Source organism: Pseudopipra pipra, chromosome 13 (assembly GCF_036250125.1).
Source record: "Pseudopipra pipra isolate bDixPip1 chromosome 13, bDixPip1.hap1, whole genome shotgun sequence".
In the NCBI taxonomy this organism is placed as follows: domain Eukaryota; kingdom Metazoa; phylum Chordata; class Aves; order Passeriformes; family Pipridae; genus Pseudopipra; species Pseudopipra pipra.
Genome location: NC_087561.1, coordinates 14,153,473 through 14,169,996, shown reverse-complemented (window position 1 = coordinate 14,169,996; position 16,524 = coordinate 14,153,473). Strand labels below are relative to the sequence as shown.

General features: G+C 37.0%; 1 long non-coding RNA gene across 2 annotated transcripts in view; it reads right to left on the bottom strand.

The window, feature by feature from the left end:
* Positions 1-16,524, bottom strand: part of LOC135421530 (uncharacterized) — a 49,410-nt gene that overhangs the window by 16,855 nt on the left and 16,031 nt on the right. The window contains exon 2 of one of the 2 annotated variants that reach the window (XR_010434054.1): positions 5,711-5,960. The exons of the other annotated variant lie outside the window; for it this stretch is intronic. This is a non-coding gene — a long non-coding RNA (uncharacterized LOC135421530). The remainder of the gene's footprint in view (positions 1-5,710; positions 5,961-16,524) is intronic. 2 annotated transcript variants of the gene reach the window in all.

The following is a 16,524-nucleotide window of genomic DNA, read 5'->3' as shown; positions in this document are numbered from 1 at the left end:
AGCTGACGTGAATAAATTATGAACTTTTCAGATGTTGCTACAGTTTCGTAGAGTTTTGGTTTCTTTCTTCTTTCCAGACCGTGATTGTTTAAGGAGGACGGGAGGCAAAATGTTGGATGTTGTGTTTCCAGTGCTCCCTTTTGGCCATGGAGTTGGACTTCAGTGGACAACTCCTGGACTTTGATGATCCTTGTGGGTCCCTCCCTACTCAGGATATTCTATGATACCTCTCTATCACACACTAAAGGGGATGTCACCACCAAGTGAACTGCAAGCAGAGAGGCTGTGTATATGCAGCAGATTTATTGACTGTATCTACGAAATTGCCATTGATCAGAATTTGGGGAAGAAGAAACAGAATAAAGCGCTGTGGCCCTTTTTCAGCTTTATCAGGAAATGGTATGGTAGGAAACAGCATGTTTCCTTCCCCAAGTTACCATGACCAGATATTGCTGATGGACAATAAAGAGGAAGACACTGAAGTAGGGAGTGATCATGGCTTCAGCTGAGCTGTTTGATGGTTTCTGTGGGGTTTTTTTCAATGACTGTGCAGCAAAATAAAATGATACAGCAACATGTAAGGGCTCACTCAGTCTGGGACCAGACCTTCAGAGTAGCCAGTATAAAAATACTTGTTCAGTGCTTAGTTTCAATTACACTCTTGAACCAAACTGCTTCAAAAAATGTAGAGTCTCAGAAGACGTGAAAGTTGCTGATGGAGACATTATTCACAGACCCTCAGGAGGCCAGATAATGCTAAGTGCACAGCAAAAGACAACAAGAGCACAGGAAGCTTGAAGAGGGCAGAGATTTAGCAGAGCTGGCCACATCGTTAGAATCTGCACCTACTGTCTTTGAGTTGTTTACAGAGAGCGGGAATCCTGGAGTGCTTCATGTATATTATGTTAGAAAAACATTTCCTCTGTTTTAAGGGCAACACTGATTTCCCATCTCCTGCTCCCTGCAGAGCTCATGGACAGTGGGAGGGCTACTTGAAATAAAAGTGCAGTTGATCATTTCACTTTTTGTATTTCCACTATTTTCCTTTTGGAGACATGAACTTTAAATGAGCTGCTGTAAAAGCTTCTTGGGGTCAAAATAGAGGAAATCACATCCACCACAGAGACAGGCACAGCAAAACCCCCTAAAATGACCATTATGTTCAACTCAGCAGTCTTTTTCCTGTTGGTAGGGTTTTGATACAAGCTTAGCATCAAGCTAGGCTGTCAAAAGCAATGAAATCTATTTCTGTGACATTGAAAGAGCTCTTGATGAAAGTCAATCAGTTTAGGGAATGGTTTTTTGTTGGCTTTTGTTTTGTTTTGTTTGTTTGTTTTTTCAGAGCACTTGGAAAGAAGACAGGGGAAGAGTTGGGTTTTAACAGAATTGCTGCTTTCTCTTCTTGTTTTCTAAGAGGTAAGAAATATGTACTAAGCAAGTCCATTTATTCTACAAACAGCACATGTAGTGTTTGACGGTAACAGCTACATTTTAGTCTGGCCATTTTCTGAGAGTCTTATTTCTTAACAGAGTTAACCCTTTTGCCAGGTCTTTTATTTTTAAATTATTGGAGGGGCTTAGCTCCTGACGGGACTCTGTTTCTGGGTGACACAGAGCAGCCCTCAGGCTCCCGGGTTAAACAATTTTTAGTTTCCATACTATAGAAGGAAGAATAACCAAGGGGTTAGGAATGATAAAGGGGGGGAATTTCAGCTCAGATACTAACAATGATACTGGAAATTTTTCTATATTTAAGCTGTGACAGCATTTCCTGTACAAATATGTATTTATTGCTGCAAGCTACTACTATTAAGAAGGGCTGGACTTCTTGTAAAAGGCTTTTTCCTGCACATAAGCATTTTTGATACTTTCTAGTCATCCTGAAGTTAATGAATACATAATTTGTAAGACCATTCAAGAACTTTATCTAGTCCAGAAGCTTTTTTAAAACATAATTTAACAGCTTGTTTGCTTACAAAGAGTTTTATGGACTCTTTGGTTCCCATTAAAAAAAAAGGGCAGAAAGTAAATACCCCAGTAAAAATTATGTGTTTGGTGGTGTTACAAATCACTAATTGTTCCTTTGTGTGGATTTTCCCAGCCTGGAAGGAAACTAGGGCTATTTAGAGAGGATCACTTTACAAAAAGCTTAACTTTACATCTCCATCCATTCTCTGCTCAAGGTGAAATGAAAGAAATTGCCATCTTCTCCCCAGTCAGTTATTATAATAGTATGAAAAAATGACTTAAATATTGACCTTGTCAATGCAACCAAGTTTAGATGAGCTAAAAGTAAATCAAACAGTCTTTTAATCCCAGGAAAATATTTTAAGGCTTTTCTTTTTATTGTCTCGAGCTCACTTTTAAGACCTTAGTTTATGACACAGTAGTGATTCATGAAATCACCAAAAGAAAACTGAGAAAAGAATAAAGCAGTGGTTATCCATTTTTGTAGCACTGAATCAGTTTTATGGTTTGTTAACTCAAAAGCAATCTATACTGTTTAAAAACTCTACTGATTCTTACTTAATTTTTCAGTAAAATAAGCCTACCACCAATTTTCCCATCCAATATAAATCAAACCAACACTTCACTTAACACTGGCACTTTCCTTTGTTCCCTTTCCAGCTGGTGCTGCTCAGTTTTGTCCACTGTAAATATATATCACATTTTCTATCCAATCCAAATGGTACTTGTTACTGTTCCTCCTGCTTCTGATCTCTGAAATGAAGTCAGGACTCAGTTCAGAGTCATCAATTCTACATAGGGAAAAAAGGCACTTCAAAACAGAACCTGAACTACCAACAACCTCAACTACTAAATCAACATATTCTCTGAGTTGAACACAAGCATAGGTCAAGTAATGCAACTTATTTAGAAGTTTTTAATGCTGATACTACTGGAACTACAGTATTCCAAGGATATACTAAGATAGCCGACATTCAACAAGAGAAAACCTACTGATAGTAATATTTTTTCTCTAAGTTTAAATCTGAAGTTAATGTTGAACAGATTATACACTTCCATTAATTTTATTTTCCTAGAAGTTTTTAGTTTACCTGTTAAAAATTTTAGATAATGAAATGTGTTCCAGCTTTGAGATGGTGAGATTAGGTTGTTCAAAAATTTAATTGATGCTATAAGGACACAATTGTGTTGCAAGTTTATCAATGATATGCCACTGATCATGGATAACATTTGTTTCTTTGGTGGTATCTTTGAATAACAATTTAATAATTTCATAGTGTGAGAAAACAAAAGACAGAATGTGCTTAATAAAATCATAAAGAGAGGATGCTGTGGTAGCTTTTCCCTTCCACTGAGTGGATTCAGTAGCTTGACTTTGTCCCATTCATAACTGTAGCTTATTTCTCCATTACCCTTCCCAATACACATATTATCTTTCATTATTCTATGCTCTATCATGGATGAATTCCAATGCCACTAAAACTACAAATGTCTTTGCTGTTAACTGTGCTCCCAGATTTTAGATGGAGCTATCCCAAAGGTTCTATAGAATCTTTTAAAAAGGTTATGGCATATTTATGTTGTAATTTACTCCATGAGTAGCCATGCTATAGCCTTAGCTCAGGCTGCAGTTGCAGCAGCGTAATCCAGACCTTGAATCCAGGACTTGAGGTCCCAGCTTTTCTCATGCTCAGTAAAAATTCACCTTCAGAAGTCTCTTCACCTCAGTATAGGATTATTATTATTATTATTATTACTATTATTAATTAATATTCTTAAGAATCTGTGTATAAAGCCAAATGGTGGAACATAAGAATATTATATTTTCAGAGAATGGAGACCGTGGGGGTTTTTTGGTTTACTTAAAAATCCCCAACATAGGGAATTACATTAAAACAATTTATAAGGTAATTTCAGAGTGAGGTAAGTAAAAGTTAGTGATAAAATAACTCCATCCATATTTCATTGTCTTTTTATGCATGTGAGTTGTTGCTACATTAAATCATCATATATTGTTTTTCCTCTTGGTCTCCTGCCTCAGTGCCCAGAGAAGAAGCCCGTCCAGTACAACTGAGACCCAGTCAGCTGTTCTTGCTGCCCAGCCCACTGAGACACCCTCAAAGGAACATCATTCCAGAAATTCCTCAGGGAGTGAAACATTTTCCCATTTCTGAGAAAGACTTTGTTATTTTTAAGGTTTGGGATGAAGAAGGGTTGGCAGAGAATCGTTCAACCATTGCTATTTTACTCCTACTCCCATTCCCTGCCCCACCAGGGGTGATGAAGAAATCCAGGGAGATGTGCAAAGCTCACCTTCACTGTGACAGCCCTGAGTGACCAGAATTTTTATCTGACAAGGACATAAACTCTTGTAAGTGAAGTGTGTTATTGATTTGCATGCAGCTACAGTGCAGGGATCAGGAGAAGTTCAAAGCTATATGCTGTCATTAAATTCCTCTCTGATTAGGAAAAAAAAAATCTAATTACTTTCATTGAGGTACACAAAAGGAAAAAATCTATTTTAGTATTTTGGATTTAAAATTGATCAATTCCATTGTGCCATTTACCTCTTGAACGGATGGAGTCTGATACATTATGTAAAGAACAATTATATTCTAGAATAAATTAAAAGCAAACATATTGTTTGTAAAACTGAACCACAGATGTTCTGTTCTTGTGGGCATTTAAAAATAAATAAAATCAAGATTATGAGTCAAGAAGATGCATGAAAAAGACATGATTATTTAAAATGCTCTTATCACTGTTAATATAGATGACCCAGGAGTGATTCACCCTCAGAGCAACCATTCCTCATTTTATTTTTAGCAATTTTCAGACTGAGTCCAAGGTTCTTTGCAGCCTCAGGAAGGTCTGAATGGTCTGATGGTTCATTTTTGCTGTGCTCATTGGTATTAGTATTTTAGTATTTTCACCACTTGCATTATAATCAATGCTTAAAAAAATATGCATTCTAAGCAGTATCTAGAAATGAATTAATTCCACTTGATTTTCAGCATCTTAGGCCTATTTAAAATAATCTCATCTGCTTGATACAAATAAGTCCTGTTTAGCCCTTCCCTTCCCCCAGTTCGATTTAGCTTTTCCCTATTGTTGTGGCAGAGCTTTCAAAATGAGTTTGATCAGACATTCTTTCTGCTTGATGTTCTGTGCCAGTGATTGACAACAGTCCTTTGTGAGCAAGCATTTAAGTAATGATGTACGGACTTGTTAGGGAGCTGCTGTGTCAAGAGGAGAAACGAACAATAAATTAGAATAAAATGGAATTGCATTTGAAACTTGGCTGGAGGATTTTGCATTTGAGAGGACAAAGGACATTTGACAATCTGAGTCATCTTGCAGCTTTGCCTGTAGCAACTGTCAAATTAGTTCTTAATGCTACAGGGAAAGGGATTGAGTCACAGCATTGCTTAAAGTTAAGAGGCTCATCAGTAAATCACTGGCAATATTAACAATTATGAGCTGCACATTAATATGGCAAAAACACTCTGAATATTATGCTTACAACAGAAAGCCAAGAGGCGAACATAATTTTTCTTTCAGATCCCTGTGCCTTCTCCCAGGAACTACAGCTTTAAATTGGGGTAGGCAGAGGAAAAAGGAGTAAATCGAGTCAAGATTTTCTAGACTACATGTTCTCACAACTATATAACGAGAAGAAAATCAGGCACTAAATATGGTTTTAGCCAAGTATAAAAGTGAGGTGAGGTAGAAAAGTGCTTACCTGTATATAAATTCAGGATTCACATGCTTGCCTGTCATCCATAAACTTACACCCAGCAGGATCCCACAGTGCTCCTCCCTCCTCTCAGACACCTTTGACTCCATCCCTTCTCTGCAACAGCTGGCGGATGTGACCAGATGTCACAGTAACTGCATTCCCACCAACAGATGGTTCAGATAACTGGTGTAGATTGGGGGTCCATGCTGGGGATGAGTAAGGGCTGTGCCACATACACCAATTCCAGTCCACTCTAAGAGAAAACATCAGGTTTCTCTTAATTATAAGCCATATTAGAGAACAGTGTTGTTTTTCCAACCTCCTCAAACACATGAAATTCTTAGAGTGTTACACAACTTTGATGCCAGAGACATTTAAGTTGCTTCACAGAGCGCAGACCCTGTGTGGGGTTTGGGTCAGAAAAAGTACCATGGTGTTAGAAAGGCTCACACAGAATCCTTGGATTCGAGCTGTTTTAAAAAACGTGGTGTATTTTCAGGCCATCATTTTCACGATCCTTTCATGCATCATTTTATAGTGTGGCTTTCAATGAAAAAAAAAAAAATTATACCCATGTTTTATTTTTAAGACTGAAGATAAGACTTAACTGCCCCACATGATGATCAGTGTAATTTCAACTCTTTCAAAATCTCTATAGTCTGGTTCAATATGCTGTATGATATTATAAGGAATCTATTGTGCCAGGCTCTACACAACTTTTCAAAGACACAACTGCACAATTCTACCATTTTCTGCCATGAAAGGGGTCAGAGGGGAACAGAATTAGATATGTTGTGGGAATGGCCTGAGGTACAATTGCATTGACAACTCATAATGACACGATAGGGTACCTTCTCTCATAAGCTGCACAGGTCTCTCACACAGCAGGCTCTGCCCTTTTAAGTGCTTGCTCACAGTAATGAAGTCCCACAACACTGACAAAGGAAGGATGATGAGTACATTCACCACCTGAAGAGTCTCTTAAAAGTGACACTGGAGAAAGAGATTTCCTGAGCTCTGCAAACACTGCACTAATGAAACTTTGAGTGGGATTGGTGGATCAAAATTATTTAAAAAGCCCCAAACCCTAAAAAAACTCACAAACAAGCAAATAAATTAACTAGTAGATGAAACTACATCAATGCATATTTTTAAGAAAGACTGTTTCATGCACCCTAAGTCCTATATTTAGCAGAGCTGTCTTTCTACTCACCAAATTCTTTGCCTGGCACACAAAAATATGATTACAGGATGTCAGGTATCTCCCAACAATAATGAAGATTACACAGACTTTACAGCTATTCACGTACGAAATTGGTCACTCTAGGTTTGTTGGAAACTCATTTCAGATTTATGAGAATTTGTGAATAGACTTATTTATAACCAGGCTGGAAGCACATTCAGTTCTTTAACAAGGTTTACCATCAGTTACATTGTTAACTGAACCTGAACATGCAATTCAACTTAGCTGGAAAAGTTATAGTGAAAAAAAAAAGAATTTTTTTTTTTGGTAGATCTAATTGAAAGCAGAAAATGACATCCAATTCCAGGGATTTTGTAATAGACCTATTTTTATTTTGTGCTGTAATTTTTTACTAAATGTGCTCAAGTTTTGGGTAAATAGAGACAATATTGTCAGTGTAACACCACCAACCTATAGTAAAAGTTACATAAGATTTAAGTAATAGTTTGCAAGCCAATTTGTGCAATTAAATTCACAGAGGTCTGGAAGAGAAAGGATTGATATTCTGAATTTTAAATTCTAAAAATATATCTATGAACATAAAATATGAGGGGTGTCTTTGGACTTAATATCTGGTTTCAATTCTTTGCAGACTCAGGAAAGTCTGCTTAATTTCCAAGTATTTTGGAGATTTCCATGTATTTTTTTGGTAAGTTGTCTTTTTTTTTTTTTTTTTTTTTTTTGTGAGAATATTTCTCTTTTTCTAGGCAGAATCTATAACAAGATCTGAGGAAATAGTTCATTGTATAGAAAATAATTCCAAAAGAAGCAACAGTTCAAGTCATGGGCTCCTAATACTTTAGGTACTATATGTACAATTCCTTGTCAGTTGTAGCAATGTTGAGTGTGTGAGCCTTCCTCCTCTGACATGGTGTGTATTTTCTCACTTTGGAAAGACTGCTGAGATCACTGAAGAGAGAGCAACACTAAATGAGTTTAGAAATAACTTTATTTTCTTCTTCAGAAGAAATCAAACAGTGAACTAAGTCACTTATCTCTGAACATACCAACGTCCATTCTCCAAAACACCTACCTCCCATGTTTGCAAAGACTTCAAATTCAATCCTTAGCCAGGAATTTTATCTTTCTGGTTGTCTTTTCTAAAAAAAATGCTAAAGAAGTTAGATGGTGCTGGTCACTGGTAAGTGAATCTGCAAGAGCTAACAAGAATATAAACCCAAAGTCAAGACATGTGTAAGCAAAGGACTATCATCACCAATGTTGAGACAAACGCCTAGAGAAGGGGAAGCATGGATCTATTTTTCTCAATATCTTCCATTCCCTTTTTCTTAGACTTTATTATATGGATTAATAAGCAAGAGTTCTTCTGCATCCAGAAACAGGTTAAGCACCCGAGAGGAACTCAGAAGAAAAACCAACTGAACAAGCAAATAATAATAATAAAAAAATCAAAACAGAAAAAGAGTAATTAAAATAATTTGTTTCTCCTCTACTAAGAGCCCTGAGGAAAGAAATCAAGCTTTATACACTAGTTGATGTAGGGCCTTTTCTCTTTGCAGGGAAAATATCAATGAAAAACATCCTGAGGGACAAAAAAATGGATGATCTGAGCTTAATGAAGGTTGACAATGACTATTATTGATGTCCTTATCACAGATGACAAGAGGTTTAGGAGACTGTTCTAGCATATTGACACTGTACTCGTTCAAATGCTCTTTTTCTTTCTTTCTTTCTTTCTTTCTTTTTTTTTTTTCTCTTCTTTTATAAGCTGATGTACCCTCTGCTTCAGGGGCAGTGTTGGAAAAACTTGATGTGCAGAATGACATTTGTCACCCTTTGTTCCCCAGCTAAGAGCACTCTCTTCCCGTTAGATATCTTTCAAACTGAATAACAGCTGCATTAACACGAATTATTCTCTGTCCATCAATTTTAATTTTGAGATGGAAAGCAAAGGCAAACCTCAAGTGGAAGAAGAATGTTTCAAGTATAATTTCTCCTCTACCCTCCTCCTACCCACTTACTTTTACAAGAATGTGAATTCAGATGCTAAAATACAAGACAAATGGGAAGTAGTGTTTAGAAATATTTCTACGCTAGTAGGATCGCGATTGTAAAATTGTACAAAATATTCTTCAAAATAAATTTAGATTGTACAAATTTATTAAACACTTATAAGGAAGATAAGAAATTGGGGGAAAACAAACATTTTCATCTGCAGGTACTGAGAGTGAGCATAGTGCCCCCAAGGTTCACAGGAGGTCGTGTAAAAGAAAGTTGACTCAAATGAAATCCGCCCACAGTGCCCCTGAAATCCCATCCTGACAAGATACAGGTGCGTGCCTGCTCATTATAAACCCTGCTTGCCATATGCAAAAACTAGACTACAACTCCAGTCACTCAGAACTTTTCAGTCAGTTCCCCTGACATAAGATTTATTAAAAGCCATTTTGAAATATTTCAAACTTCTCTACATGTCAAGTCTTTAAAATGAATGCTCAAAACCACAGTTTCAAGCTTTTTATCTACAACTAAACACACTGCAAATGTTTTCTTTAAAACACAATAATCACACAGTTCCTGAAGCTTAAATATGAGCAAAGCAAACTTGTGGTATAATTTTGCAACTTGGTAACACATACTTCTATATAGTATAGCATACTCCTAAATCATTAGTAGTATCTGAAAGAATAAGCTCTCCAGCTCATTAGTATTAAAGCCTAGAAAATGAGATTTTATTAAACAAATTTATCTGTGCATAAACCAAATTTTGACTCTGTACTGCCTATGACAGGCAGCTTCAATCATCTTTAAGACACAAACTTCTCCCTCATTCTGTTCTCCATTTTAATAACAAAACAGTTGTTACAAAAGAAACAAACTCTAATTATGAAAAGAAATAAAAGAGCATAGTAAAATGAGTACAACAAAAATTTTGGAGTTTAATACATATTTTTGAACTATAGCAACATTTACACTCACATGTATAGAAAACACACATATAGAATATTCCTGTGTATTTTAAAGGGAAGGCTCATTAAGATTAAAATGTACAGACCAGAAATTGTATGTCTCATAAAACATTGTCCAAGTTAAATGTATGTACACCTCATGTTGGATATCTTTAAAAAATAATTCCTTTCTGTGTAAAAAAATTCTTTAGATCTTTGAAATAAGACAGGACTAAAAAGGTGTCTCAGAATCTCATGGCAGAGATATGACTTGAGAAACAGCTGTAAAAATACTCCACTCAAATTATCACAATTGTAAACCACTTTAAAAACAACTCCCCAGTCATTTGTTCATATTGAAGAGTCCCTTATGTTAAGTTTTCAGAATTTGTTTGCCCTCAGATGAGTTTTCCTAGCAATGTTCTCCCTTTTCCTGGCTACAGAGATTCAGTTGGAAAGCTGAAGAGCAGGACAAACATGTAAAATGATTGCAGGGAGAAAAGAACTCTGTAGAGCCTTTAAATAAGCAAAATACATTCCACTAATTCAAACAAAGCCATCTCCTTTAAAATAGGAGTTTCCTTCACCCTCACAGATCACCATGACTAAATGCTCAAGTAAAGTCTACCTCAAATGAGGGAGAGGGGAGAGGTAGAACAGGGAAGAAAATTGGCCAGGCAACAGTTGGTATATTAGTTTAGTGCTTAATGTATCCCATCTTGCCTTTATGTTGTTAAAAGGTTTCCATTGATCTTTGTCTATTACACTTCAGATATGTTTTAAAAAATGACACTGTACCTGTTTCACACTTTACTATCACATTCATGCCACGTTAAAGGGACTATCTAGCTCAGCATCTTGATACCAAGTTTACAGCATGCTTAGGCAAGTAATCAAAAAAAACAATTGTCTGATGCAGTTCTTTATTTCCTTTAAAGCTGTACAAAAATTGCAGTCAATCTGGAAGTAGCCAAGAGTTATGAACTGTCAACATACTGATAGGAAAGTAAACAATGTAAAAGTGAAGCCAGCATTTGAGTCTCACAGCATGGTACAGTGCTGTAATGGTTTAAATCATAAGCCAAATGATTGTTATTACAGAGATAGTGAATGTCATGCTTACAGAAAAATTGTGCATGTTAAAAATGACTGCCATTAAAAAGATAAGTCTCACAGGGGGAAGGGACCTCAAGCCAGTAAACAGACAAACTGCATTACAGCAAAAAAAAAAAAAAAAAAAAAGGACAGAAAAGGGAAGTCTTGTCTAATTACCAGATTCAGCTATCATTTATAGTACTCTTTATTACCAGGAGAAGGATGGAAGAGACAGATACAAGAGCAGTAGACTTCATTATTTATTTATGTTAAAGCAACAGAATTTCAGTAGAATTAAGAGCATGGTATCTAAAATATGCATATCTGAAAAGAGATAGATACTGGGTCTTTGTAGGCAAGTCTTTGACATTGCTAAGAAGAATTCTGCACCTACACAGTATTATTATTTAAATGTCAAAATAAATAAAAAATAAAGATAAGGCTGATCCATAGAAACCTGGAGAATCATTCTCCTGCACCATTAACACAGCATCATGTTCCTCATCACAAAACAGGAAATCTGTACAACCATCCTGCCTGCTATAAGCAAATTAAAACACCAGAAAAGGAAATCTCTGCCAATACAACAGTTATCAAGGAATCATTTTAGTTTATGGTCCAGGAGGCCAGAAACAAAAGACTCCCTCCATGTGACAAAATACACTTTTCAGTGTTCTCCCACCACACAGCTCTGGTCAGAAGGCAACTTATTCCCCTTCAAACTGGAATCCTACTGACTGCTGTATGGTAGCTGATGTGAAAGGGTAACATCTTCAAGAATGCTTAAGAGTCAAGATTCAAACTCTTTAAATTCAGAGAGGACCATGATTATAATATCTAAGAGCCTCCTGATCAACTCAAACCCATGGATTTGCTTGAATTCATTCCCTCTTGACTAACACATTTCAAAGAAACTAAAATCCTCATCAAATACACAGGTAGCTGAATCAGATACTTTACTTCTGTTATCGCCACAGCTATGTTAATTGAAAAGCTTCTGGAATTTTTGTATTTGATACTCTCTTTTTCATACAACTAAGGAGCACATCATCCCCCTTGGGCATTCAGACAGCCTTACGACTGACTGCCCATTCAAATTCGAGTGGGTTATCCACTGGAGCTGCAGATTGCTTCCAAAATAAGTCTGGAGGGTGAAGGGGAGTGTGTAAAAAAGTGTTCTTTATTCCTAGGAGGAGAACTTTCTTGACTTCTAGCCATTTCAAAGACTCATTATTTACTGGCACCAAAATCCACTTGGAAACTAATATGTGAGAGAAATGCTCAGTGTAGAGCATGAGTCGAAGGGCAAAAATTATCTTTGTAAGTTATTCTCAAGGCAATCACTTCATATCTTGTTTTATTATACAGCATATTTTTCAGGTATTCATTCTGAGTGTATTTTTAAAAACAACACATTGAGCTTATTATATTTTAAGACTCCTAAAATACTGCTATGCATTTGAAGGATTTTATGCTCAAGGCCAGTAGTTCCTCATCTCTGTTTGTCTGTTACATGTGAAACTAGATGAGAAAATCAGATTATCACTCTCAAAGCCCTTTAGGAGAAAACTGAATTAACGTGACAATTCAAGTTCATGGAAGAAGATACTTGTGCAAAGTGTGCATGACTTTTAAATTCATTTAACATTGACTTTGCAATTAAGTTAGCTTACTTCCTTACAGATACTGCAGCAAGCTTGAGAATGTCCTAGGTAAATGAAGTAGCAAGGCAGGAGGCTGAACTCATGCACTGCCTTTTAACTACCATTTGGATAACAGTGTTTTCCTAAGGTCTCCATGTCTTCTGGAAGTCTTCATCATGAAGTTATGGCAGACATAAAAGCCAAAAAAAAACAAAGCTGGGAATTTAATGTTTAGAGGGGAAATGGTAACTGCAGGAGGACACATAACTGCAACAGGCCACAGTCTGGGTAGGAAGAGGTACATATTTAGCTCAAATCATTGTTACTTCATTCTGGAGTACAATTTCTATAAAACTGGTGGTATCTCAGGGCTGGTGTATAATGCATTTAACATTGTTAATATGTTAATGCAATTTAATTTGCTCAGTTCTGTACGTTGCTGAAATGTCCTTTGAAAGACTCGTAATAGAAGTATGAAGATGGATACGAATGAAGTGTGGATAGAAATGTGTGTATGGAAGCACCAGATGAGCAGCAGAATAGGCATGAAAGGAATGTCCTATACTGATAGCAGAGGAAACTATATCCAGCAATAAAATGAGGAACATGCTGCTTTTGTCAAAACCAGAAATCCTGCACTGTAATATGACCACAGCCACAAACCTCAGAGACATGAGGAGACAGGATTCAATAGCTGATGTCTTTTGTCCTGATCAAATATAGTTTCCATAGAGATTTTGTAAATAAATACCAACTTCAGCAGATGCAACTCATCACACAAGTAGAAAAAGCAAAGCCTTGAACTTTCAGCAGAAAAACAATAGTTGCAGGAGAGGAAAAGTGATTTATGCTTCCTTACTTCTCCAGCAAACACCTATAGCTTTTGCTGAGAAGAACTGGCCTTCTCAAAAGATGTCATAAAACTACTTATGCAAGGTAAATAGATAAAATGAAGACAAACTGGTAGTTTTTATGCAATATCAAGTTTAATTTCTACTTCATGTGGTGGCCTTATGTTTATATACCTAGATTATAAATCATATTTAGTTGAGAAGAGACAGACACCTTTGTGCAAGCCCCTGCCACTTTTATCTGAGGTGAAATCTCTACATTTTTAATGAGTTTCTAGAAATAAGTGGCAACAGAAAGGTAATAGAAGAAAAATCTGTCAAAGAGTAATATACTCTTGAAATCCAGCCGAAAAAGGAGTGCCCTAGGTTTGGAGATCCTTGAGAGAAAAAGGTACTCAGATGACTGCAGAATCCAAAAACTATAGAGCCAAGAGGTCTGAGGCAGACTATGGATTAGTATGGCTTGCAGATTTATAGCCAAGAGCCTGCTCCCACTCACAGCCCACCAGCCCAAAAGTCCAGTGCTGGGATTCACATCCACCACAGACATAAGCAGTGGAAGCAGAGCATGGCCAGGGCTTGACACACTCTATTTCATGGTTCAGTAAGTCCCTGACATTGCATGGAAAATCTCCTGTATTCTAATAATCTCCTGATTATAACAAAAGTCAGCACAACTGAACTTTATGTATGTGACTGGCTTATTAACTGAGTTTAGTGGTTTAATCTGGACATTATTTTAGTATGGGGTAAACAGTAATTAAGAAATACTTTTGTTCATCACTTTGTTTACCAAATTCACTTATAAAGTCTTTTCTATAATTTTTTTTCTACCACTGATCAAGGTATGATGTGAGAGGAATAATCATTGACCTAAAGATCCTGGAGTTCAATTAAAAGTGGACAATGAATAACAAGAAAGAGGCAGACACAGGAAAACACAATACTGATGAGCATGGAATGCAGCTTTTAGCTCGTGTCACAGCCAGAAGGCAGCAGTAAAACAAGGCCAATACTGAGGTGCTGCAAGCATTGGGATACATGGAAGACCAGCTTCACAGAGATGGCACAGAAACATGCACATGGCACTTGTCAAGACAGGGAATGTTGAGAAGCTGTTGCCATTACCAAGTCTCAGTTGGTTAGAGCACAGTGCTAATAATGCCAAGGCTGGGGTTTGAGCCACATAGGGACTCTTCACTTATGAGTTGGACTCAATGACCTTTGTGAGTCCCTTCCAACTCAGAATGTTCTGTGATTTTGTGAAAGCCTTGAGATGATACAGCTGTTTGTTGTGAGAGGTGTTTCCTTAAACAACCCATGTACAACAACCTGTAACACCTGAGGGCCTGGAGAAATGTCCAAGGCAAAGAGCAGCCCTCTAAAACAGGCGGAATGAGGTGATCTTGGCCTGACAAGACAGCAGTACCTGTAGACACATTTTGACATGAAAGAGAGTCACAACAAGTAAATACCAAAGACAGTAACTTCTGCATTGACCACACTGAGTGACAAATAGTAATTGCAGTCAAAGAGACCACAAATGTCTGTCAGTAAAGATGTGTTGCAATACTGAAACGGGAAGGGCTCATTGTCAGCCTCTGGAGCTGGAGCACCTAAACTCATTTTTCCTTCAAGTTTGGAAGCCTCTTACTCTTCCATTCCAGATGAATGCAGAAGAGTCTGTCTTCATAATGTAACTGTAGTTTAATTTCATGCAGCATCACAGTTAAAGAGTGTGTAAAATGTAAAGCTTTGCAGAGCCGTCTGGTCTCTACAGCACAGATGCAGTCAGAGAATATCACCATAAGGCACCAAAGGTTTTGCCAGAATCCAGATGAATAGAAGCTTAATAACTTTCTTTTGTAATTGTCACTTTCTATCAAAATATTAGATTTCTATTTTGCACTTATAATGTGCCTTTGAGTTACAGGAATAAAAAAAAATACAATTATATACAGAGATAATTTTCTTCATTACTGACATGAATCCTTCTTTGGGATAATGAGGGATTGGAGAGCTTACACCAAATCAAGAACATTATCATGTTCATATATAAATCTTTATATCTAGCAAGATGCCTGGACTTTGATTTCCAGAGGGATTCAAGCCAGATTGTTTAGTAGGAGAGAGCATATTTGGTATTGTGAATGCACAATTAGCACTGCTGTACAGCAAGTTCTCTTCAAAACCATGGTGGTGCACCTGCAGCCAGAGCACTTCCCAGGGAAGATGGATCAGCCACTGCCAGGGAGGCTCCCAGTACCTTGCAGAGACTCTGAGGCTCCAGAAACTCTTTAGAGCTGCCTATTGAACTCTCAACACCATTTCTGAGCACTGGGGTTAACTTAGTTTTAACACAGCACAGATTAGCTTAAGTGCTCTGTACTAGCAGGATCATAATGCTGGAAACTCTGACCTTGCCCTCCCTAACTCTTGAAGCATTTTCTGACTGTAACAGAGACTTTGAAAGCCTTCAGTGAACATTACTAATTATAACTCCCTTTTCTTGGGTTTAAAAGCAGTGAAACATTGTTTTTAGCCTGATTGAGGCAGTGATGGAAGTCTCAAGAAAAGATTTTTCTTTTCTCAAGCCCCCAAAACTTTTGATAAATGCAGAAAGCTTGCTATCTTGGAATGATACAAGGGAACTTATTATTACTAGATTACATATTCAATCTCACACAGAAAAGTATTAACTTCAGGTATAACTTCATCTTATTAAAACATTACAAAAAGCCCAGAAATAACAATTACTGAACATGTTCATCACTACCTCAATCTGTAGTTTCTGAAAACCATATATACCTAGACTATCACCTGCAGAGACTACAGATACAATTAAAAAACTGTCACCAAAGAAATAATTTCCCAAGCACGACTTTCTACATGTTTTATATGTAGATGCATATGCAAAAATATATAACTAGCCAGCATTAAAGTCTCCCTCACAGCAGAACCCCTCCCCTGCCCCCTGAGCCATACAACATATGGCTTTAAGTAGTTGTATCAGTAGAAATATATAGGTTATGCATTCACAAACATGACTGACATCAAATAGAAAAGCCCATTTCCA